Here is a 23,284-nt window from a genome sequence, read left to right as displayed (position 1 = left end):
GTGACTGAAATAGCCGAATCCACTAATTTGAAGTGGTGTCCATGTGATTTTATATATATAGTGTACACATGAAGTGGGTAAAACAGTATGTTAACATTGTTAAGTGACCAGTGTTCAATGACTATGTACATAGGGCAGCAGTCTCTAAGGTGCAGGGCAGAGTATCAGGCGGTATCCGGCTAGTGACAGTGTCTAAGGTGCCGGCAGAGTACCAGGCGGTGGCCGGCTAGTGATGACTGTTCAACAGTCTGATGGCCTGGAGATCGAAGCTTTTTCAGTCTCTCGGTCCCGGCTTTGATACACCTGTACTGTCTCCCTTTGCAAGATGATCATTGGATTTGATGATGTGGAAGAGCAATCTATTCGCTGCCTGTAAATTTGGGCTGGCATTCTTATATTGTTAATGGTGAACTGGTCCAATAAATTAGGTGCACTCCACCCCCCCACTCTCTTTCTATTTTTCTCCCTCTCTGGCTCGCTCCTCACAAATGTTCTCTCTATTTCTCTTCCCTCCCCCTCCATCCCATCACAGGCTGTATAAACATGTAGCTCTTTACTGCAGCTTAATTGCTGAGAGCAAATTGCATTTAGCAACACAGTCAGGACCACCAGGCAGAGTGCAGCTGTATGTGGGAAAATCTCTGGGTATACAATATGAAGTAGGTATAGCTCCTTTTAAATGCACAAGCTGATAGATGTGATATTGTGCTACAAAACCAAGAGTAAACTTGTGGGGGCCTCAAGCGGAGGGCCTCAAGGTAAAAAATGGGCCGGTGTGTTAGAAATGACAGGGCCGATTTCTGGACCTAGTCCGCACCTGTACAGTAGTGAAAGAAAAGAGAACCTGTTGCTACTAGAGGGCAGATTCCTTTCTTGCTATCCCTCTATTCCTCTTTCTGAGGAGGTATAAAAGCACTCTTTGTGAGGGTCAATGATCTCATGGTCCTCTCTCTCCACACTTTATGTATATGTGAAAGAGGAGGCTTGTCTTAAATCAAAGTTGCTAGTCAGAGTTTGATTGCTGAGGGAGCTGAAGGTTTTTGAGGCTTTGGTGGGTTGGAGAGTTGCAAGGAGGATCAAAACCTGCCAACTATCCCGGTTGGTCAGAACAGAACACACATGGAAATGCCAGGCGCTTCATAATGAACCATCCTGCCAGCCGTTCTTCACGCTATACATTCAGTCATTCAGTCAGTCGTTTTTTTCTTCCCCTCCCTTTCCTGCTACGCTCTTCAGGGAGACACATATTTTTGAAAACAGACAAAGATTAAAGGTTTTGTCTGTTTTGTCAAGCGGTCTTCCAGAACACAAACAAAATGTGTATCAGCAAAAAGATAAGGTTTACATTCAGATAGGCCTGTGTTGGCTCTTGTTGCTGCATTTGGGCCTCACATGATAGTTCAGGAATGCTGTGGAAGAAAATTATAGGCCAATCATGAAATACTGCAAGTGTTTACTTTCAGTTGTTTAAGAAATTCCACATTTGGTGTTGTCCTGTTGGTTTCCTTAGTTGGTGAAGTCCTGTTGGTTTCCATAGTTGGTGAGGTCCTGTTGGTTTCCATAGTTGGTATAGTCCTGTTGGTTTCCATAGTTGGTGTAGTCCTGTTGGTTTCCATAGTTGGTGTGGTCCTGTTGGTTTCCATAGTTGGTATAGTCCTGTTGGTTTCCATAGTTGGTGTAGTCCTGTTGGTTTCCATAGTTGGTGTGGTCCTGTTGGTTTCCATAGTTGGTGTAGTCCTGTTGGTTTCCATAGTTGGTGTAGTCCTGTTGGTTTCCATAGTTGGTGAGGTCCTGTTGGTTTCCATAGTTGGTGTGGTCCTGTTGGTTTCCATAGTTGGTGTAGTCCTGTTGGTTTCCATAGTTGGTGAGGTCCTGTTGGTTTCCATAGTTGGTGAGGTCATGTTGGTTTCCATAGTTGGTGTGGTCCTGTTGGTTTCCATAGTTGGTGAGGTCCTGTTGGTTTCCATAGTTGGTGTAGTCCTGTTGGTTTCCATAGTTGGTGAGGTCCTGTTGGTTTCCATAGTTGGTGAGGTCCTGTTGGTTTCCATAGTTGGTGAAGTCCTGTTGGTTTCCATAGTTGGTGAGGTCCTGTTGGTTTCCATAGTTGGTGAAGTCCTGTTGGTTTCCATAGTTGGTATAGTCCTGTTGGTTTCCATAGTTGGTGTAGTCCTGTTGGTTTCCATAGTTGGTGTAGTCCTGTTGGCTTCCATAGTTGGTATAGTCCTGTTGGTTTCCATAGTTGGTGTAGTCCTGTTGGTTTCCATAGTTGGTATAGTCCTGTTGGTTTCCATAGTTGGTGAGGTCCTGTTGGTTTCCATAGTTGGCGAGGTCCTGTTGGTTTCCATAGTTGGTGTAGTCCTGTTGGTTTCCATAGTTGGTGTAGTCCTGTTGGTTTCCATAGTTGTGAAGTCCTGTTGGTTTCCATAGTTGGTGTAGTCCTGGTGGTTTCCATAGTTGGTGTAGTCCTGTTGGTTTCCATAGTTGGTGAAGTCCTGTTGGTTTCCATAGTTGGTGTGGTCCTGCATGTTTCCATAGTTGGTGTACTCATGTTGGTTTCCATAGTTGGTGAAGTCCTGTTGGTTTCCATAGTTGGTGTAGTCCTGTTGGTTTCCATAGTTGGTGTAGTCCTGTTGGTTTCCATAGTTGGTGAGGTCCTGTTGGTTTCCATAGTTGGTGTAGTCCTGTTGGTTTCCATAGTTGGTATAGTCCTGTTGGTTTCCATAGTTGGTGAGGTCCTGTTGGTTTCCAGAGTTGGTGAGGTCCTGTTGGTTTCCATAGTTGGTGAGGTCCTGTTGGTTTCCATAGTTGGTGAGGTCCTGTTGGTTTCCATAGTTGGTGTAGTCCTGTTGGTTTCCATAGTTGGTGTAGTCCTGTTGGTTTCCATAGTTGGTGAGGTCCTGTTGGTTTCCATAGTTGGTGAAGTCCTGTTGGTTTCCATAGTTGGTGTAGTCCTGTTGGTTTCCATAGTTGGTGAAGTCCTGTTGGTTTCCATAGTTGGTGAGGTCCGGTTGGTTTCCATAGTTGGTGTAGTCCTGTTGGTTTCCATAGTTGGTTTCCATAGTTGGTGAAGTCCTGTTGGTTTCCATAGTTGGTGAGGTCCTGTTGGTTTCCATAGTTGGTGTAGTCCTGTTGGTTTCCATAGTTGGTGTAGTCCTGTTGGTTTCCATAGTTGGTGTAGTCCTGTTGGTTTCCATAGTTGGTGAAGTCCTGTTGGTTTCCATAGTTGGTGAAGTCCTGTTGGTTTCCATAGTTGGTGTGGTCCTGCATGTTTCCATAGTTGGTGTACTCATGTTGGTTTCCATAGTTGGTGAAGTCCTGTTGGTTTCCATAGTTGGTGTAGTCCTGTTGGTTTCCATAGTTGGTGAGGTCCTGTTGGTTTCCATAGTTGGTGTAGTCCGAGGTCCTGTTGGTTTCCATAGTTGGTGTAGTCCTGTTGGTTTCCATAGTTGGTGTAGTCCTGTTGGTTTCCATAGTTGGTGAGGTCCTGTTCGTTTCCATAGTTGGTGTAGTCCTGTTGGTTTCCATAGTTGGTGAGGTCCTGTTGGTTTCCATAGTTGGTGAGGTCCTGTTGGTTTCCATAGTTGGTGTAGTCCTGTTGGTTTCCATAGTTGGTAGAGTCCTGTTGGTTTCCATAGTTGGTGAAGTCCTGTTGGTTTCCATAGTTGGTGTAGTCCTGTTGGTTTCCATAGTTGGTGTAGTCCTGTTGGTTTCCATAGTTGGTGAGGTCCTGTTGGTTTCCATAGTTGGTGTAGTCCTGTTGGTTTCCATAGTTGGTATAGTCCTGTTGGTTTCCATAGTTGGTGAGGTCCTGTTGGTTTCCATAGTTGGTGAGGTCCTGTTGGTTTCCATTGTTGGTATAGTCCTGTTGGTTTCCATAGTTGGTGTAGTCCTGTTGGTTTCCATAGTTGGTGAGGTCCTGTTGGTTTCCATAGTTGGTGAAGTCCTGTTGGTTTCCATAGTTGGTGTAGTCCTGTTGGTTTCCATAGTTGGTGTAGTCCTGTTGGTTTCCATAGTTGGTGAAGTCCTGTTGGTTTCCATAGTTGGTGAGGTCCTGTTGGTTTCCATAGTTGGTGTAGTCCTGTTGGTTTCCATAGTTGGTGTAGTCCTGTTGGTTTCCATAGTTGGTGTAGTCCTGTTGGTTTCCATAGTTGGTGAAGTCCTGTTGGTTTCCATAGTTGGTGAAGTCCTGTTGGTTTCCATAGTTGGTGTGGTCCTGCATGTTTCCATAGTTGGTGTAGTCCTGTTGGTTTCCATAGTTTGTGAGGTCCTGTTGGTTTCCATAGTTGGTGAGGTCCTGTTGGTTTCCATAGTTGGTGTAGTCCTGTTGGTTTCCATAGTTGGTAGAGTCGTGTTGGTTTCCATAGTTGGTGAAGTCCTGTTGGTTTCCATAGTTGGTATAGTCCTGTTGGTTTCCATAGTTGGTGTAGTCCTGTTGGTTTCCATAGTTGGTGTAGTCCTGTTGGTTTCCATAGTTTGTGAAGTCCTGTTGGTTTCCATAGTTGGTGAAGTCCTGTTGGTTTCCATAGTTGGTGTGGTCCTGCATGTTTCCATAGTTGGTGTACTCATGTTGGTTTCCATAGTTGGTGAAGTCCTGTTGGTTTCCATAGTTGGTGTAGTTCTGTTGGTTTCCATAGTTGGTGTAGTCCTGTTGGTTTCCATAGTTGGTGAGGTCCTGTTGGTTTCCATAGTTGGTGTAGTCCTGTTGGTTTCCATAGTTGGTATAGTCCTGTTGGTTTCCATAGTTGGTGAGGTCCTGTTGGTTTCCATAGTTGGTGTAGTCCTGTTGGTTTCCATAGTTGGTGAGGTCCTGTTGGTTTCCATAGTTGGTGAGGTCCTGTTGGTTTCCATAGTTGGTGTAGTCCTGTTGGTTTCCATAGTTGGTAGAGTCCTGTTGGTTTCCATAGTTGGTGAAGTCCTGTTGGTTTCCATAGTTGGTGTAGTCCTGTTGGTTTCCATAGTTGGTGTAGTCCTGTTGGTTTCCATAGTTGGTGAAGTCCTGTTGGTTTCCATAGTTGGTGTAGTCCTGTTGGTTTCCATAGTTGGTGAGGTCCTGTTGGTTTCCATAGTTGGTGAGGTCCTGTTGGTTTCCATAGTTGGTGTAGTCCTGTTGGTTTCCATAGTTGGTAGAGTCCTGTTGGTTTCCATAGTTGGTGAAGTCCTGTTGGTTTCCATAGTTGGTGAAGTCCTGTTGGTTTCAGAAGTTGAGTTGGTGTGGTCCTGTTGGTTTCCATAGTTGGTGAAGTCCTGTTGGTTTCCATAGTTGGTATAGTCCTGTTGGTTTCCATAGTTGGTGTAGTCCTGTTGGTTTCCATAGTTGGTGAAGTCCTGTTGGTTTCCATAGTTGGTGTAGTCCTGTTGGTTTCCATAGTTGGTGAGGTCCTGTTGGTTTCCATAGTTGGTGAGGTCCTGTTGGTTTCCATAGTTGGTGTAGTCCTGTTGGTTTCCATAGTTGGTATAGTCCTGTTGGTTTCCATAGTTGGTGTAGTCCTGTTGGTTTCCATAGTTGGTGTAGTCCTGTTGGTTTCCATAGTTGGTGAAGTCCTTTTGGTTTCCATAGTTGGTGAAGTCCTGTTGGTTTCCATAGTTGGTGAGGTCCTGTTGGTTTCCATAGTTGGTGAGGTCCTGTTGGTTTCCATAGTTGGTGTAGTCCTGTTGGTTTCCATAGTTGGTGTAGTCCTGTTGGTTTCCATAGTTGGTGTAGTCCTGTTGGTTTCCATAGTTGGTGAAGTCCTGTTGGTTTCCATAGTTGGTGAGGTCCTGCATGTTTCCATAGTTGGTGTACTCATGTTGGTTTCCATAGTTGGTGAAGTCCTGTTGGTTTCCATAGTTGGTGTAGTCCTGTTGGTTTCCATAGTTGGTGAGGTCCTGTTGGTTTCCATAGTTGGTGTAGTCCGAGGTCCTGTTGGTTTCCATAGTTGGTGTAGTCCTGTTGGTTTCCATAGTTGGTGTAGTCCTGTTGGTTTCCATAGTTGGTGAAGTCCTGTTGGTTTCCATAGTTGGTGAGGTCCTGTTGGTTTCCATAGTTGGTGAGGTCCTGTTGGTTTCCATAGTTGGTGTAGTCCTGTTGGTTTCCATAGTTGGTGAAGTCCTCTTGGTTTCCATAGTTGGTGAGGTCCTGTTGGTTTCCATAGTTGGTGTAGTCCTGTTGGTTTCCATAGTTGGTGAAGTCCTGTTGGTTTCCATAGTTGGTGTAGTCCTGTTGGTTTCCATAGTTGGTGAGGTCCTGTTGGTTTCCATAGTTGGTGAGGTCCTGTTGGTTTCCATAGTTGGCGAGGTCCTGTTGGTTTCCATAGTTGGTGTAGTCCTGTTGGTTTCCATAGTTGGTGAGGTCCTGTTGGTTTCCATAGTTGGTGTAGTCCTGTTGGTTTCCATAGTTGGTATAGTCCTGTTGGTTTCCATAGTTGGTGTAGTCCTGTTGGTTTCCATAGTTGGTGAGGTCCTGTTGGTTTCCATAGTTGGTATAGTCCTGTTGGTTTCCATAGTTGGTGTAGTCCTGTTGGTTTCCATAGTTGGTGAGGTCCTGTTGGTTTCCATAGTTGGCATAGTCCTGTTGGTTTCCATAGTTGGTGTAGTCCTGTTGGTTTCCATAGTTGGTGAGGTCCTGTTGGTTTCCATAGTTGGTGAGGTCCTGTTGGTTTCCATAGTTGGTGTAGTCCTGTTGGTTTCCATAGTTGGTGTAGTCCTGTTGGTTTCCATAGTTGGTGTAGTCCTGTTGGTTTCCAGAGTTGGTGTAGTCCTGTTGGTTTCCATAGTTGGCGTGGTCCTGTTGGTTTCCATAGTTGTGAAGTCCTGTTGGTTTCCATAGTTGGTGTAGTCCTGTTGGTTTCCATAGTTGGTGTAGTCCTGTTGGTTTCCATAGTTGGTGAAGTCCTGTTGGTTTCCATAGTTGGTGTAGTCCTGTTGGTTTCCATAGTTGGTGAGGTCCTGTTGGTTTCCATAGTTGGTGAGGTCCTGTTGGTTTCCATAGTTGGTGTAGTCCTGTTGGTTTCCATAGTTGGTATAGTCCTGTTGGTTTCCATAGTTGGTGAAGTCCTGTTGGTTTCCATAGTTGGTGAAGTCCTGTTGGTTTCAGAAGTTGAGTTGGTGTGGTCCTGTTGGTTTCCATAGTTGGTGAAGTCCTGTTGGTTTCCATAGTTGGTATAGTCCTGTTGGTTTCCATAGTTGGTGAAGTCCTTTTGGTTTCCATAGTTGGTGAAGTCCTGTTGGTTTCCATAGTTGGTGAGGTCCTGTTGGTTTCCATAGTTGGTGAGGTCCTGTTGGTTTCCATAGTTGGTGTAGTCCTGTTGGTTTCTAGAGTTGGTGTAGTCCTGTTGGTTTCCATAGTTGGTGAGGTCCTGTTGGTTTCCATAGTTGGTGAGGTCCTGTTGGTTTCCATAGTTGGTGTAGTCCTGTTGGTTTCCATAGTTGGTAGAGTCCTGTTGGTTTCCATAGTTGGTGAAGTCCTGTTGGTTTCCATAGTTGGTGAAGTCCTGTTGGTTTCCATAGTTGGTATAGTCCTGTTGGTTTCCATAGTTGGTGTAGTCCTGTTGGTTTCCATAGTTGGTGAGGTCCTGTTGGTTTCCATAGTTGGTGAGGTCCTGTTGGTTTCCATAGTTGGTGTAGTCCTGTTGGTTTCCATAGTTGGTGAAGTCCTCTTGGTTTCCATAGTTGGTGAGGTCCTGTTGGTTTCCATAGTTGGTATAGTCCTGTTGGTTTCCATAGTTGGTGTAGTCCTGTTGGTTTCCATAGTTGGTGAAGTCCTTTTGGTTTCCATAGTTGGTGAAGTCCTGTTGGTTTCCATAGTTGGTGAGGTCCTGTTGGTTTCCATAGTTGGTGAGGTCCTGTTGGTTTCCATAGTTGGTGTAGTCCTGTTGGTTTCTAGAGTTGGTGTAGTCCTGTTGGTTTCCATAGTTGGTGAGGTCCTGTTGGTTTCCATAGTTGGTGAGGTCCTGTTGGTTTCCATAGTTGGTGTAGTCCTGTTGGTTTCCATAGTTGGTGAAGTCCTGTTGGTTTCAGAAGTTGAGTTGGTGTGGTCCTGTTGGTTTCCATAGTTGGTGAAGTCCTGTTGGTTTCCATAGTTGGTATAGTCCTGTTGGTTTCCATAGTTGGTGAAGTCCTGTTGGTTTCAGAAGTTGAGTTGGTGTGGTCCTGTTGGTTTCCATAGTTGGTGAAGTCCTGTTGGTTTCCATAGTTGGTGTAGTCCTGTTGGTTTCCATAGTTGGTGTAGTCCTGTTGGTTTCCATAGTTGGTGAAGTCCTCTTGGTTTCCATAGTTGGTGAGGTCCTGTTGGTTTCCATAGTTGGTGTAGTCCTGTTGGTTTCCATAGTTGGTGAAGTCCTGTTGGTTTCCATAGTTGGTGTAGTCCTGTTGGTTTCCATAGTTGGTGAGGTCCTGTTGGTTTCCATAGTTGGTGAGGTCCTGTTGGTTTCCATAGTTGGTGTAGTCCTGTTGGTTTCCATAGTTGGTGAGGTCCTGTTGGTTTCCATAGTTGGTGTAGTCCTGTTGGTTTCCATAGTTGGTGTAGTCCTGTTGGTTTCCATAGTTGGTGAAGTCCTGTTGGTTTCCATAGTTGGTGAAGTCCTGTTGGTTTCCATAGTTGGTGTAGTCCTGTTGGTTTCCATAGTTGGTGTAGTCCTGTTGGTTTCCATAGTTGGTGAAGTCCTGTTGGTTTCCATAGTTGGTGAGGTCCTGTTGGTTTCCATAGTTGGTGTAGTCCTGTTGGTTTCCATAGTTGGTGTAGTCCTGTTGGTTTCCATAGTTGGTGAAGTCCTGTTGGTTTCCATAGTTGGTGAGGTCCTGTTGGTTTCCATAGTTGGTGAGGTCCTGTTGGTTTCCATAGTTGGTGTAGTCCTGTTGGTTTCCATAGTTGGTGTAGTCCTGTTGGTTTCCATAGTTGGTGTGGTCCTGTTGGTTTCCATAGTTGGTGAGGTCCTGTTGGTTTCCATAGTTGGTGAGGTCCTGTTGGTTTCCATAGTTGGTATAGTCCTGTTGGTTTCCATAGTTGGTGTGGTCCTATCTCTGCACACCTTGGTGAAATGTGTTGATTCTGTAGAAGCGGAACAGTATGTTTACACTGAGATAAAGTGAACAAAGATCAAGTTGAAGAGCTACTTGTGTCCACTATTGTGCATTTGTCTTTGGTCTTTCAACAAAAATCTCAAGAGTTTTTCCTCGCATATGCTGTCACCAACAGGGGAGTGTTGAAAATGCTGCTGTCATAATACAGTATTTTAAAATGTGACCTCTTAGGATAGATATGGTTTATGTTGTTTCATCCTCAGTCAAGACACAGTAATATAGTTGTCATTGACTGTTTTCCTTGTTGTGTGTGTTCGTGCATTGTTGTTAGAGCACTACAGTATTCCATGACTTATGCTTTCCATTTGATTTACAGAGAAATATTTCTCAAACTGAATATATCATTTAGGCATAATATTTTAGTAAATTCAAGTTCAGATAGATAACTTCCCTTGACACTTACATGACCTAGATCGTCTTCCCCACTACTGTTCACTAGGCACCGAGCAGCCATGTCTAGGACTACAGCTCGATATGCACACTAAGCCATCTTGGGTGGTTTTGCCACTGTTTTTGATAACTGGGAAGTTGGGAGCTGTTGAGTGGGTGATTAAGAGGCAAGTGTTCTTAAGTTTTAAAAGGTGAATGTACCTCATTATGCCAGGATAGGTTTAAAAGCTTCTCCAAAGGAGCTCGTCAGACTGAAATCACAACAACACTGACTACGTCGGTCTCGTAATGCAACATTCTGGGGGTTATCTGTCTGTCTGCCTGTGGGCTAAAGCTTGCATGTGAATCTCTGTGTCGGTCGTCCTGAGATGGAGATAGTCAGAAGGATGGGGGTGGCCCAGGATAGGGGAAGACTATTCTCACTCTGCTCACTAGGTCTCTGCAGGGCTGACATGTATGAGAGCTTTGAAGGTAATAAGAGGTTGTAGTTGTGTGTTTCTCTCTCATGATGTACTTGCTATACTGCAGGCCTGACTGGTCCCTGGTACTAGGACTGGGCTGCGGTGAATGGAATAATTAGTGTGATTATAGAGAAGGTCCGAGTTGCTTCTGTTGGAGTACACAGAGTTGGTTGGCTGTGGGCCTGTAGCTATCCCTCCCCGACACAAAGTGTTGCAGCGTTTCCCTTTGCCCCTGACCTCTAAACACAAATATTTCTATGGGAATCACCCATCGCCTGGCCCACAATGTAAAAATGACGTGAGTTCAAATGCAAGCTTCAGCTTTTTTTGTCAAAGGATTCATTTACATGGAAAATGCTCTCTCATGCCGTCTTCCGTGCGTTCTGGTATTGAACTAGCCGACTTGAATCGCTCCCTGTTCTTTAGCGTGCCCATGTATGTGAATGGAAGCGCTTGTTGTGTGTTGTGTGTGACTTTGGCTTGTGTCACCTTTTGTTTAGAGTCACTCATTGGATGGGATCTGACCATGGGCTCTTCCCTAGAGGTGTTCAGAACTCCATTTAAATTGTTTACAATCTCAGTTGAAGTTGTTTTTGTCTCTCATGCCGTGTTGGGAATGGGCTCAGTAGAGGTAGGCATGGTGCGATGGATGAGTGGTTATCGGTCAGACAACCTCTATCACCTTTACGATCTGGCTCACGGAGGTGTGGGGGCTTTGGGATGTAATCTGGCTCCATAGGGCTTAGATCCCCAACACACCATATTGTTACTCATCCTGAAATGTGTATCTGGCGGAGTGAGTGTGTTAAAATGTTTGCTTTGTTTGTGTCGTGTACATGCGAAGTGTGTGCGCATGTACAGACTGTGTGTGTGTGTGTGTGTGTGTGTGTGTGTGTGTGTGTGTGTGTGTGTGTGTGTGTGTGTGTGTGTGTGTGTGTGTGTGTGTGTGTGTGAACTCTGCTAGGTTTATATTTTTGACTGAGTGTTTGTTGTCTCTGCTGCTGTGAAAGAGACATCTCTCTGAGGAGTTGGAATTGCTGAGCGAGAAGAGGATAGGAGAGGAGCAAGTTTATGTCTTCATCTCTGTGCCTAGCCTGGTCTGCGCTGCATGTGCCGGTCTCGCTCTAAACCCTGGCACTGGCCCCGGACGTTTCTCAGGCTCTCTCTGATTACCTCCCCTCTACACCTGTGTCTCTATCTGTAGTAGCCCCTCAATCCATGTTAGAGTTTTCAAACTAAACTCCAACTATGAATTTACAGGAGAAGTTGGACTGTGTAGTAACTGGGGCACTCAGGAAAGAAAGAAATCAGACATAGTTAATGATACATTTGGTGAACATTGTGCCTTTGTCTATAATCGATTGAGGTATGAAGTGCTATGATGCTTCTCCGACCTAGTCAATAGTTATTGTGAACCTAATGTAAGTAACTTATAGTTTGGTATGAACTCCAGTTCTGCACTTCAGAAATAATAGAGCCCTCATTGGTCTGATGTTCTTTATGGAGAGAGTGACATAGGCAGCTCATCATTCTTCCTCATGGTCATCTGACTGACTGGACGAAAACAGATTGACTGGGTGTTGGATCAGCTATACACACTAGACAGACAGATATAGAAAGATAGACAGACAGACAGACAGACAGACAGCAGTCTAATAGTTGTCATGTGGCAATAGCGACAGGACAGCCCCAGTGAACCCAGCCCAGTGTGTTGTCTCTGTCTCGGAGTTCCAGTGACAAATTCCAATGGCTATTTTATGCAGAGGTCTACTGTCTGTCTGTCTGGGTATTCTTTCTGAACAGATGGGCAGCAGTGTTCTGTTATAGTGGCATCAGTCTGATGTGTGGTGCTGACAGGTGAGGGACATGGGCAGGCTGGGACACCACTGACCCTGATGGGAGGACAGGTCCAGGCCAGAGATGTACAGTGTCATTGCTTGGAGCTCCTCTGTCCATCTGAATACTTATAGGCACCAAAACAAGTTGTTGAAATGATTATGTTACTGTTATGTATGGAACGTATATGGAGGTTATTTGATATTGGGGAATTGAGGCCAATGGAATAGACAGGGCCTTCGGAAAGTATTCAGACACCTTGACTTTTGCCTAATTTTGTTACGTTACAGCCTTATTCTAAAATGTATTAAATAAATAAAACCCCTCAGCAATCTACACACAATACCCCATAATGACAAAGTGAAAAGAGCGTTTTAGAAATTTTACATATAGAAAACATAAATACCTTATTTACATAAGTATTCAGACCCTTTGCTATGAGACTCAAAATTCAGCTCAGATGCATCCTGTTTCAATTGATCATCCTCGAGATGTTTCTACAACTTGATTGGAGTCCACCTGTGGTCAATTCAATTGATTGGACATGATTTGGAAAGCCACATAATTGTCTTTAAGAGGTCCCAGAGTTGGCAGTGCATGTCACAGCAAAAACCAAGCCATGAGGTCAAAGGAATTGTCCGTAGAGCTCCAAGACAGGATTGTGTCGATGCACAGATCTGGGGAAGGGTACCAAAAAAATTCTGCAACATTGAAGGTCCCCAAGAACACCGTGCCCTCCATCATTCTTAAATGGAAGAAGTTTGGAACAACCAAGACTCTTCCTAGAGCTGGCCGTCCGGCCAAACTGAGCAATCGGGGGAGAAGGGCCTTGGTCAGGGAGGTGACCAATAACCTGATGCTCACTCTGACAGAGCCCTAGAGTTTGTCTGTGGAGATGGGAGAACTTTCCAGAAGGACAAATATCTCGGCAGCACTCCACCAATCAGGCCTTTATGGTAGAGTGGCCAGACGGAAGCAACTCCTCAGTAAAAGGCACATGACAGCCCGCATAGTTTGCCAAAAGGCACCTAAAGACTCTCAGACCATGAGAAACAAGATTCTCTGGTCTGATTGAACTCTTTGGCCTGAATGCCAAGCGTGGTGGTGGCAGCATCATGCTGTAGGGATGTTTTTCAGCAGCAGGGACTGGGAGACTAGTCAAGATCAAGGGAAAGATGAGTGGAGCAAAGTAAAGAGAGATCGTTGATGAAAACCTGCTCCAGAGCGCTCAGGACCTCAGACTGGGGTGAAGGTTCACCTTCCAACAGGACAACGACCCTAAGCACACAGCCCAGACAGCGCAGGAGTAGCTTCGAGACAAGTCTCAGAATGTCCTTGAGTGGCCCAGCCAGAGCCTGGACTTGAACCTGATTTAACATCTCTGGAGAGACCTGGAAATAGCTGTGCAACAACGCTCCCCATCTAACCTGACAGAGCTTGAGAGGATCTGCAGAGAAGAATGGGGAAACCTCCCCAAATACAGGTGTGCCAAGCTTGATGCGTCATACCCAAGAAGACTCGAGGCTGTAGTCGCTGCCAAAGGTGCTTCAACAAAGTAATGTGTAAAGGGTCTGAATACTTATGTAAATGTGATATCAGGTTTTTTATATTTTATAAATTAGCAAAAAATTCTAAAAACCTGTTTTTGCTTTGTTATTATGGGGTATTGTGTTTAGATTAATGTAGATACAATAAGGCTGTAATGTAACAAAATGTGGGAAAAGTCAAGGGGTCTGAATACTGAATACTAAGGCACCGTAGATGGAGTGTGCAATCCAAGATGTTGCAGCTGTGATCTACAGTACTTTGAACAAAAATATAAACGCAACATGTAAAGTGTTGGTCCCATGTTTCATGAGCTGAAATAAAAAATCCCAGAAATGTTCCATATGGCAGAAAGCTTATTTCTCAAAAATGTTCTCCTTTGCCAAGATAATCCATCCACCTGACAGGTGTGGCATATCAAGAAGCCGATTAAACGGCATTATCGTTACACAGGTGCACCTTGTGCTGGGGACATTAAAAGGCCACTTTAAAATATGCAGTTTTGTCACACAACACAATGCCACAGATGTCTCAAGTTTTGAGGGAGCGTGCAATTGGCATGCTGACTGCAGGAATGTCCACTAGAGCTGTAGCCAGATAATTTTATGTTAATTTCTCTACCATAAGCCACCTCGGCTCTAGTGGACATTCCTGCAGTCAGCATGCCAACGATAATGCTGTTTAATTGGCATCTTGATATGCCACACCTGTCAGGTGGATGGATTATCTTGTCAAAGGAGAACATGACATTTTAGATAATTTGACAGTACGTCCACCCGGACAGCTGATGAAACTGTGGGTTTGCATAACCAAAGAATTTCTGCACAAACTGTCACAAATAATCTCAGGGAAGCTCATCTGCGTGCTTGTCGTCCTCACCAGGGTCTTGACCTGACTGCAGTTCAGCGTCGTAGCCGACTTAAGTGGGAAATGCTCACCCTCAATGGCCTCTGCCATCACCTCATGTTTCAGCATGATAATGCACAGCCCCATGTCACAAGGATCTGTACACAAGTCCTGGAAGCTGAAAATGTCCCAGTTCTTCCATGGCCTGCATAATCACCAGACATGTCACCCAATGAGCATGTTTGGGATGCTCTGGATCGACGTGTACGACAGAGTGTTCCAGTTCCTGCCAATTAAAATATATTTATGTATCTGTGACCAACAGATGCATATCTATATTCCCATGTCACGTGAAATCCATAGATTAGGGTCTAATTCATTTATTTCAATTGACTGATTTCCTTATATGAACTGTAACTCAGTAAAATCTTTGAAATTGTTGCATGTTGTGTTTCTATTTTTGTTCAGTGTAGTTTTACAGTTGAGACACAGGGGGACAATGTAATTTCAATCATTTTAAGACAACTCATGTCCTCATTAAAAACTGAAGGGAAAGTACATGCCAGATGCTTTGGGGTAATTGATTCAGTGCTGTGGTATTATGACAGTTTGTTTTTTTGCAGCCCATCTTTACTGTACAACTCAGAGGGGCGCTCACTCTCCCCAAAGAAAAAAGCAGACAGAAATGAACCGACCATCATCTCTTCTCTGTCTCCTCAACACGAGAGAAACAAGGAATGTCTGGCAGCTTTCACTGCTCTTATCACGTGAGGTAGAGATGGTTACATTGAAGGACAACCTAGCTGTTTCATCATTGTTGTTGAACTCCAGAGCAGAGGGATGGGATTCCCTGTTGAGAACGTCTGGTACCTGAACTCTAACCCTTAACCCCCTGGCCATCCTACAGCTTTTAACATGGATCTGGACAGTAACACCGACACCACTGTAGGAAGACAGTGTGTGAATGCTGCTGTCATTCTTTATAATGGTCAAGAGTCATGCAGCCATGTTTAAAAGCTTTCATTCTACAGCAACAATTCGTTCCCTCTTTTCTCTGTCTAGACAGCAGCCACTTAATTACTCTTAATTGTAGGTCTGTGTGGGTCTAGAGGATGTTGTACTGTCTGTTAAACGACCATAACAACGTGATCCTTGATTGGCCCAGGCATGATCTATGCTTGCTGTAAGGTACACTACAGCTATACAATGCTGTAGACTACACTGTCTCCGTAATTGGCACCCAAGTGACAGAGCTCTTTCTCTCCCAGTAGGTTATTGTAAAAGAATGTTAATTAGCTCAACAATGAAATCAGTGTTCCCTATTGTTGGGCTTTTGGCATTGATACTTCTGAACGAGAGTGAAAAGAGGTCGTAGTGCATTGGAGTATGAAATAAATTGACTTTAATCCAGCTGAAGAGGAGGACAACGTCATATTTGTTGACATCATGCTTGAATGATGTCAACAAACATTTGTTGTAAAAAAATATATACTATTGTTTGAATGTTTCTTGGATTGTAAACAAAAAACAATATATATGGGTACATTTTTTGTGGTTATTGTGGTCAAACGCCCTGTGTGCGATTGTGTTTGTGTGAGTGGGTAATAAAGTCTTATTGGAAGAATACATAGTGTAGAAGCTGAAATATGTAACTTTTGGAGGACCCGACCAAATTCACATAGAAATGTGTGTTATAGATCTTCCATGCTCATTGAAAGCAAGTCTAAGAAGAGGAAGAGTTGTTCTATGTGCACTATTTCTATGCTTCCTGTTCTTAAGTTTTGTTTTTCTGTTTTTTACTTTCTAGTTTTGTACACCAGCTTCAAACAGCTGAAAATACAATATTTTTGGTTATGGAAAATATATTTCACAGTGGTTTAGATGGTACAATGATTTTCTACACTATACTTGCTTGTTTTGTCACATAAACTGAAATGGCGGAGCCATTTCTGTATAGTGCACCTTAAAGTCATGAAACGTTATTGCGATTATAACGCTCACTGTTTACTGCTCTGTATAGGCATTGTACAAGAAAATACTTTTGATTTCACAGTGATGTGTACACTTGTGCCAACAAAAACACTGTCTTCATTACGCTTGGAAATATGACTGCTAGGCAGCAACTATTCTTCTCACGGTGTAATAGAACTCATCAGCCAGGGGGGGTTTGACCGTAAGACGATTTCGGAAAGGTTGTGTATAGCTTTAAAGGCCATATTTCCTTCTCCTTCTCAACTTACTGTACTACACTTCCACACTAATCACTTCTCACTCAGACTGCACACCACATAGAAACATTAGAACCTCTAGTCTACCCTTTCTTCTTTTCCTCAATGCGGGATTGTCCGCTCTGCTCTGCTCTGCAGTGAGAAATCTGTCTGTTGGCGTTCAGGAGGTCTCTTTCGCTCTAGTTCCAGGAAAAGGGAGCCTTCACCACGGCCCAGCAACCTCGGCTGCTGTGTGGATGGGCAATGGGCACCAGCCGATGGGGTTGGCGCTGACACGAGCGCCTGGCGCTGGCACGGGGCAGGGCCTCAGGGCGGCAGGAGCTGTGTGCCGTTGTGCCAGGGTGTCACACTCCATCTTGTGTGACCGCTGCGCCGGGGGCATCCCTCGAATGAATGGAGTTTTCCTTTTCTTTTTCTCTTCCTCTTTTTCTCTCCCTATGTTAAACCTACTTAGTCTCTTTCTGTCTTGTTGGTTTGATAGAGAATTGCCGGGGGCTCAAACTACAAGGGGACACTCACTATGACAGGGTTACCAAAATCAAATCAAATTTTGTTGGTCACATACACGTGTTTAGCAGATATTGCGGGTGTAGCGAAATGCTTGTGTTTCTAGCTCCGACAGTGCAGTAATATCTAACAAGTCATATCTAACAATTTCACAACATATACCTAATATACACATATCTAAGTAAAGGAATGGAATTAAGAATATATAAATATATGGACGAGCAATGTCCGAGCGGCATAGACTAAGAGACAGTAGAATAGTGTAGAATACAGTATATACCAATGAGATGAGTAATGCAAGATATGTAAACCTTATTAAAGTGACCAGTGATTTTAAGTCTATGTATATAGGCAGCAGCCTCTCTGTGCTAGTGATGGCTATTTAACTGTCTGATGGCCTTGAGATAGAATCTGTTTTTCAGTCTCTCAGTCCCAGCTTTGATGCACCTGTACTGACCTCGCCTTCAAATCAAATCAAACTTTATTTGTCACATGCGCCGAATACAGCAAGTGTAGACTTTATCGTGAAATGCTTACTTACAAGCCCTTAACCAACAATGCAGCTCAAGAGTTAAAAAAAAATATTTACCAAGTAGACTAAAATAAAAAGTAATAATTAAAAGTAACACAATAAGAATAACAGGGCTATATACAGGGGGCACCGGTATCGAGTCAGTGTGCGGGGGTACAGGTTAGTTGAGGTAATTTGTGCATGTACTAGGTGGGGGTGAAAGCTGTTGAGGAGCCTTTTGGTCCTAGATTTGGCACTCCGGTCCTGCTTGCCGTGCAATAGCAGAGAAAACAGTCTATAACTTGGGTGACTGGAGTCTCTGACAATTTTATGGGCTTTCCTCTGACACCGCCTATTGTATAGGTCCTGGATGGCAGGAAGCTTGGCCCCAGTGATGTACTGGGCCGTTCCCACTACCCTCTGTAGTGCCTTACGGTCAGATGCCGAGCAGTTGCCATACCAGGCGGTGATGCAACCGGTCAGGATGCTTTCAGTGGTGCAGCTGTAGAACCTTTTCAGGATCTGGGGACCCATGTCAAATCTTTTCAGTCTCCTTAGGGGGAAAAGGTTTTGTCGTCCACTCTTCACGACTGTCTTGGTATGTTTGGACCATGATAGTTTGTTGGTGATGTGGATACAAAGGAACTTGAAACTCTCGACCCGCTCCACTACAGCCTGTTCGGCCCGCCTTTTCCTATAGTCCACGATCAACTCCTTTATCTTGCTCACATTGAGGGAGAGGTTGTTGTCCTGGCACCACACTGCCAGTTCTCTGACCTCCTCCCTATAGGCCGTCTCATCGTTGTCAGTGATCAGGCCTACCACTGTTGTGTCGTCAGCAAACTTAATGATGGTGTTGGAGTCGTGTTTGGCTACGCAGTCGTGGGTGAACATGGGAATACAGGAGGGGACTAAATACACACCCTTGACGGGCCCCAGTGTTAAGGATCAGCGTAGCAGACGTGTTGTTGCCTACTCTTACCACCTGGGGGTGGCCCGTCAGGAAGTCCAGGATCCAGTTACAGAGGGAGGTGTTTAGTGCCAGAGTCCTTAGCTTAGTGATGAGCTTCGTGGGCACTATGGTGTTGAACGCTGAGCTGTAGTCAATGAACACCATTCTCACATGGGTGTTCCTTTTGTCCAGGTGAGAAAGGGCAGTGTGGAGTGCGATTGAGATTGCGTCATCTGTGGATCTGTTTGGGCGGTATGCGAATTGGAGTGGGTCTAGGGTGTCCGGGAGGATGCTGTTGATGTGAGCCATGACGAACCTTTCAAAGCACTTCATCTCTACCGACGTGAGTGCCACGGGGCGGTACTCATTTAGGCAGGTTACCTTCGCTTCCTTGGGCACAGGGACTATGTTGGTCTGCTTGAAACATGTAGGCATTACAGACTCGGTCAGGGAGAGGTTGAAAATGTCAGTGAAGACACTTGACAGTTGGTCCGCGCATGCTTTGAGTACACGTCCTGGTAATATGTCTGGCCCAGTGGCTTTGTGAATGTTGACCTATCACACAGCGTTGGATGTGGGCAGCTACGTCTGGGTTTCCCTTTGTAGTCTATAGTTTTCAAGCCCTGCCACATCCGACAAGCGTCAGAACCGGTGTAGTAGGATTCAATCTTAATCCTATATTGACGCTTTGCTTGTTTGATGGTTCATCTGATGGTATAGCGGGATTTCTTATAAGCGTCCAGATTAGTCTTCCGCTCCTTGAAAGCGGCAGCTCTAGTCTTTAGCTCAATGCGGATGTTGACTGTAATCCATGGCTTCTGGTTGGGATATGTACGTACAGTCACTGTGGGGACGACGTTGTCACTGCACTTATTGATGAAGTCGATGACTGAGGTGGTGTACTCCTCAATGTCATTGGATGAATCCCAGAACATATTCCAGTCTGTGCTAGCAAAACAGTCCTGTAGTGTAGTATCCGCGTCATCTGACCACTTCCGTATTGAGTGAGTTACTGGTACTTCCTGCTTTAGTTTTTGCTTGTAAGCAGGAGTCAGGAGGATAGAATTATGGTCACATTTGCAAAATGGAGGGCAGGGGAGAGCTTTGTATGCATCTCTGTGTGTGGAGTAAAGGTGGTCTAGGATTTGTAATTTTTTTGGGTTGCACATGTGACACGCTGGTAAAATTTGGTAAAACTGATTTAAGTTTGCCTGTTTTAAAGTCCCCGGCCACTAGGAGCGCTGCTTCTGGGCGAGCATTTTCTTCTTTGCTTATGGCCTTATAGAGTTGGTTGAGAGCGGTCTTAGTGCCAGCTTCGTTCTGTTGTGGTAAATAGATGGCTACAAATAATATAGATGAGAACTCTCTTGGTAGATAGTGTGGTCTACAGCTTAACATAAGGTACCTCAGGCGAGCAATACCTCGAGACTTCTTTAATATTAGACATCGTGCACCAGCTGTTATTGTCCGTATCGTCGTTCAGCCAAGTCTCGGTGAAACATAAGATGTTACAGTTTTTGATGTCCCGTTGGTAGGATAATCTTAATCATAGGTCATCATTTTATTTTCCAATGATTGCACGTTAGCAAGAAGAATGGATGGCAGTGGGAGTTTACTCGCTCGCCTATGGATTCTCAGAAGGCTGCCCGATCTGCGGCCCCTTTTCCTACGTCTTTTCTTCACGCAAAAGGCATGGATCTGGGCCTGTTCCAGTGAACGCAGGATATCCTACTTGTCGGACTCGTAAAAGTAAAAAAATTCTTCCAGTCCGCAGTGAGTAATCGCTGCTCTGATGTCCAGAAGTTATTTTCGGTCATAAGAGACGGTAGCAGCAACATTATGTACACAATATGTAAAGAAATAAGTTACAAATAATGCAAAAAGAATTACAAAACAGCACAATTGGTTGGGAGAATGTAAAACGTCAGCCATGTTCTTCAGCGCCATCTTTAAAAAATGGATGATAGTGGGGTGAACAGGCAGTGGCTCGAGTGGTTGTTGTCCTTGATGATCTTTTTGGCCTTCCTGTGACATCGGGTGCTGTAGGTGTCATGAAGGAAAGGTAGTTTTCCCCCAGTGATACGTTGGACAGACCACACTACCCTCTGGAGAGCCCTGCGGTTGTGGGCGGTGCAGTTGCCGTACCAGGCGGTGATACAGCCTAACAGGATGCTCTCAATTGTGCATCTGTAAAAGTTTGTGAGGAGTTTAGGTGCCAAGCCAAATTTCTTCAGCCTCTTGAGGTTGAACAGGCGCTGTTGAGCCTTCTTCACCACACTGTCTTTGTAGGTGGACCATTTCAGTTTGTCAGTGATGTGTATGCAGAGGAACTTGCAACTTTCCACCTTCTCCACTGCGGTCCCGTCGATGTGGATAGGGGGGTGCTCCCTCTGCTGTTTTCTGAAGTCCACGATCATCCCCTTTGTTTTGTTGACATTGAGTGAGAGATTATTTTCCTGGCACCACACTCCCAGAGCCCTCACCTCCTCCCTTTAGGCTGTCTCGTCATTGTTGGTAATCAAGTCTACTACTGTTGTGTCGTCTGCAAACTTGATTATCGAGTTGGAGGCGTGCTTCGCCACGCAGTCATGGGTGAACAGGGAGTACAGGAGGGGGCTGAGCACGCTTCCTTGTGAGGCCCCAGTGTTAAGTGGAGGTGTTGTTTCCTACCTTCACCACCTAGGTTGACCAGTCAGGGAGTCTAGGACCCAGTCGCACAGGGTGGGGTTCAGACCCAGGGTCTCAAGCTTAATGATGAGCTTGGAGTGTATTATGGTGTTGAATGCTGAGTATAGTCAATGAACAGCATTCTTACATAGGTATTCCTCGTGTCAGAGCCGTTGAATTGCGACTCCACTTTGTCTCTATAATGACGTTTTGCCTGTTTGATTGCCTTGCGGAGGGAATAACTACACTGTTTTTATTCTGACATATTCACAGTTACCTTGCCGTGGTGAAATGCGGTGGTGCACACTTTCAGTTTTGCTCAAATGCTGCCATCTATCCACGGTTTCTGGTTTGGGAGGTTTTAATAGTCACAGTGGGTACAACATCTCCTATACACTTCCTGATGAACTCAGTCACCGTATCAGTATATTCGTCAATATTATTCTCGAAACCTACCCGGAACATATCCCAGTCTGCGTGATCAAAACAATCTTGTAGTGTCGATTGCAATTGGTCAGACCAGGGTTGAATAGTCCTTAGCACGGGTACTTCCTGTTTGAGTTTCTGCCTATAGGAAGGGAGGAGCAAAATGGAGTTGTGGTCAGATTTGCCGAAAGGAGGGCGGGGGAGGGCATTCTAGGCATCCCAGAAGTTGGAATAGCAGTGGTCGAGTGTTTTAGCAGCGCTAGTACTACAGTCGATGTGTTGATATAACTTCGGCAGCCTTTTCCTAAAATTTGCTTTGTTAATTGCCCTGGGGGGTGCGAACAAAGGATCCACTTCGGGAAAGTCATATTCCTGGTCGTAATGCTGGTAGTGCTGGTGAGTTACCGCCGCTCTGATATCCAATAGTTCTTCCCGGCTGTATGTAATAACACCAAAAATATTCTGGGCTAATAATGTAAGAAATAATACCCAGAGGTAAAGAGAATATATGAAATAAATTAAGTTGGTAATTGGTAGGAAATGATGTGTGTTGTGCAGTATATTGTCTATGGCCATTGCTGCCTTGCAGACACTTTACAAAAGTACACTTTATTTTGATGCAGTAGTAACTTCAGTGCAGGAAAACAGTATGATAGAGAGTTAGTATTGACGGTTAACTGGTAATTCCAGCAGCTGCTTGGTTCACAGTCTTCTGCAGTCTTCCTCTCTCTTCCCAGCACCAGCTACTGATAGGATGGTTTGTCCGACCATAGAGATCTATCTTTCCTCAGCTGTAAGGCAGCAGACATATTACAAGCCTTCTTTCTGTTAAGAGTCGGACATCTCAGCACCGGACAGCCTGATGCATGGTGTACTTTTAATCATGCATATCCATGGCCAAACCTAATCCATCCAGATACATTGTTGATCTTGGACCAACACATTGAAGCATTTTTTATGTATTTTTTTTATTTATTTCACCTTTATTTAACCAGGTAGGCCAGTTGAGAACAAGCTCTCATTTACAACTGCGACCTGGCATGTCAGGCTTGCTCTCTTTTATCTCTCTACTTTTGAATGCTGTTTGATAATGTACTGTAGTAGTATTCTCTTTCGTAGTATGATCTCTTTGACAGAGATGATAAAGTCCGTTATTCCAGGTGAGGGGTAGGGTAGGGTTGGAGTGTGTAAGACCCTCTGCAGCTCTTATGGGCTGCCAGGAGGTTGCCTGAGCAGAAAGTGGAAGCCGCCCTACCCCAGTCCCACAGCCCTGACCCTGGCTCCTTTTCCCTGGTGCTGTTGAGCTTCAGCAGCATAGTGTCCCAGGAAAGAAACGACCTTCTGCACAGACAACATAAACACATGTAGTTATCCCTCTCCCTTCCTTCACCTCCACAAGTTGGCTTCAGTGTGCTTTCCCATCTTCATCTAATCCTCTTTCTCGCTCATACTCCCCCCCTCTCTGTTGTTCCCTTTCTCGCTCTCTCTCTTTCTTTCTCTCCTTTCAGTTCCTCTTATCCTCCCTCTTTTCCCATCCCTGTCATCATGGTAAAGGAATCCATCTCTCACCTCTCAATGACTGAGCTCTGCTGTGCTACACATGCAGTTAATCTGAGGTCCATCTAACAGAGGGAAGGATTGGAAGTGATGCCAATGGCCTAAGTGTAGCCAGAGGATATGGCTGCTTTCCGTACCCTTTTTACCTTTTAAGGTTGTTAAGTGCTTTCTCCTTTGGCCTGAATATAACTGTGTTCGCCTGAAAGTCGGAATCTGGTATCTGTTGCATTTCAGCTCTAATGTTCTGTTAAACTTGCCCTCCCTCAGTGACCCTTTCATTTGCTGTGATATACGGGCGATG

General features: G+C 44.8%; 1 protein-coding gene across 2 annotated transcripts in view; it reads left to right on the top strand.

Moving 5' to 3' along the window:
• LOC106573613 (A disintegrin and metalloproteinase with thrombospondin motifs 20) overlaps positions 1-23,284 on the top strand; it is a 154,936-nt gene that overhangs the window by 20,310 nt on the left and 111,342 nt on the right. The window lies entirely within an intron of this gene.

This window comes from Salmo salar, chromosome ssa16 (assembly GCF_905237065.1).
Source record: "Salmo salar chromosome ssa16, Ssal_v3.1, whole genome shotgun sequence".
Lineage (NCBI taxonomy): Eukaryota > Metazoa > Chordata > Actinopteri > Salmoniformes > Salmonidae > Salmo > Salmo salar.
The sequence above is the reverse complement of the archived record's forward strand: the minus strand, read 5'-3'. Positions and strand labels throughout refer to the sequence as shown.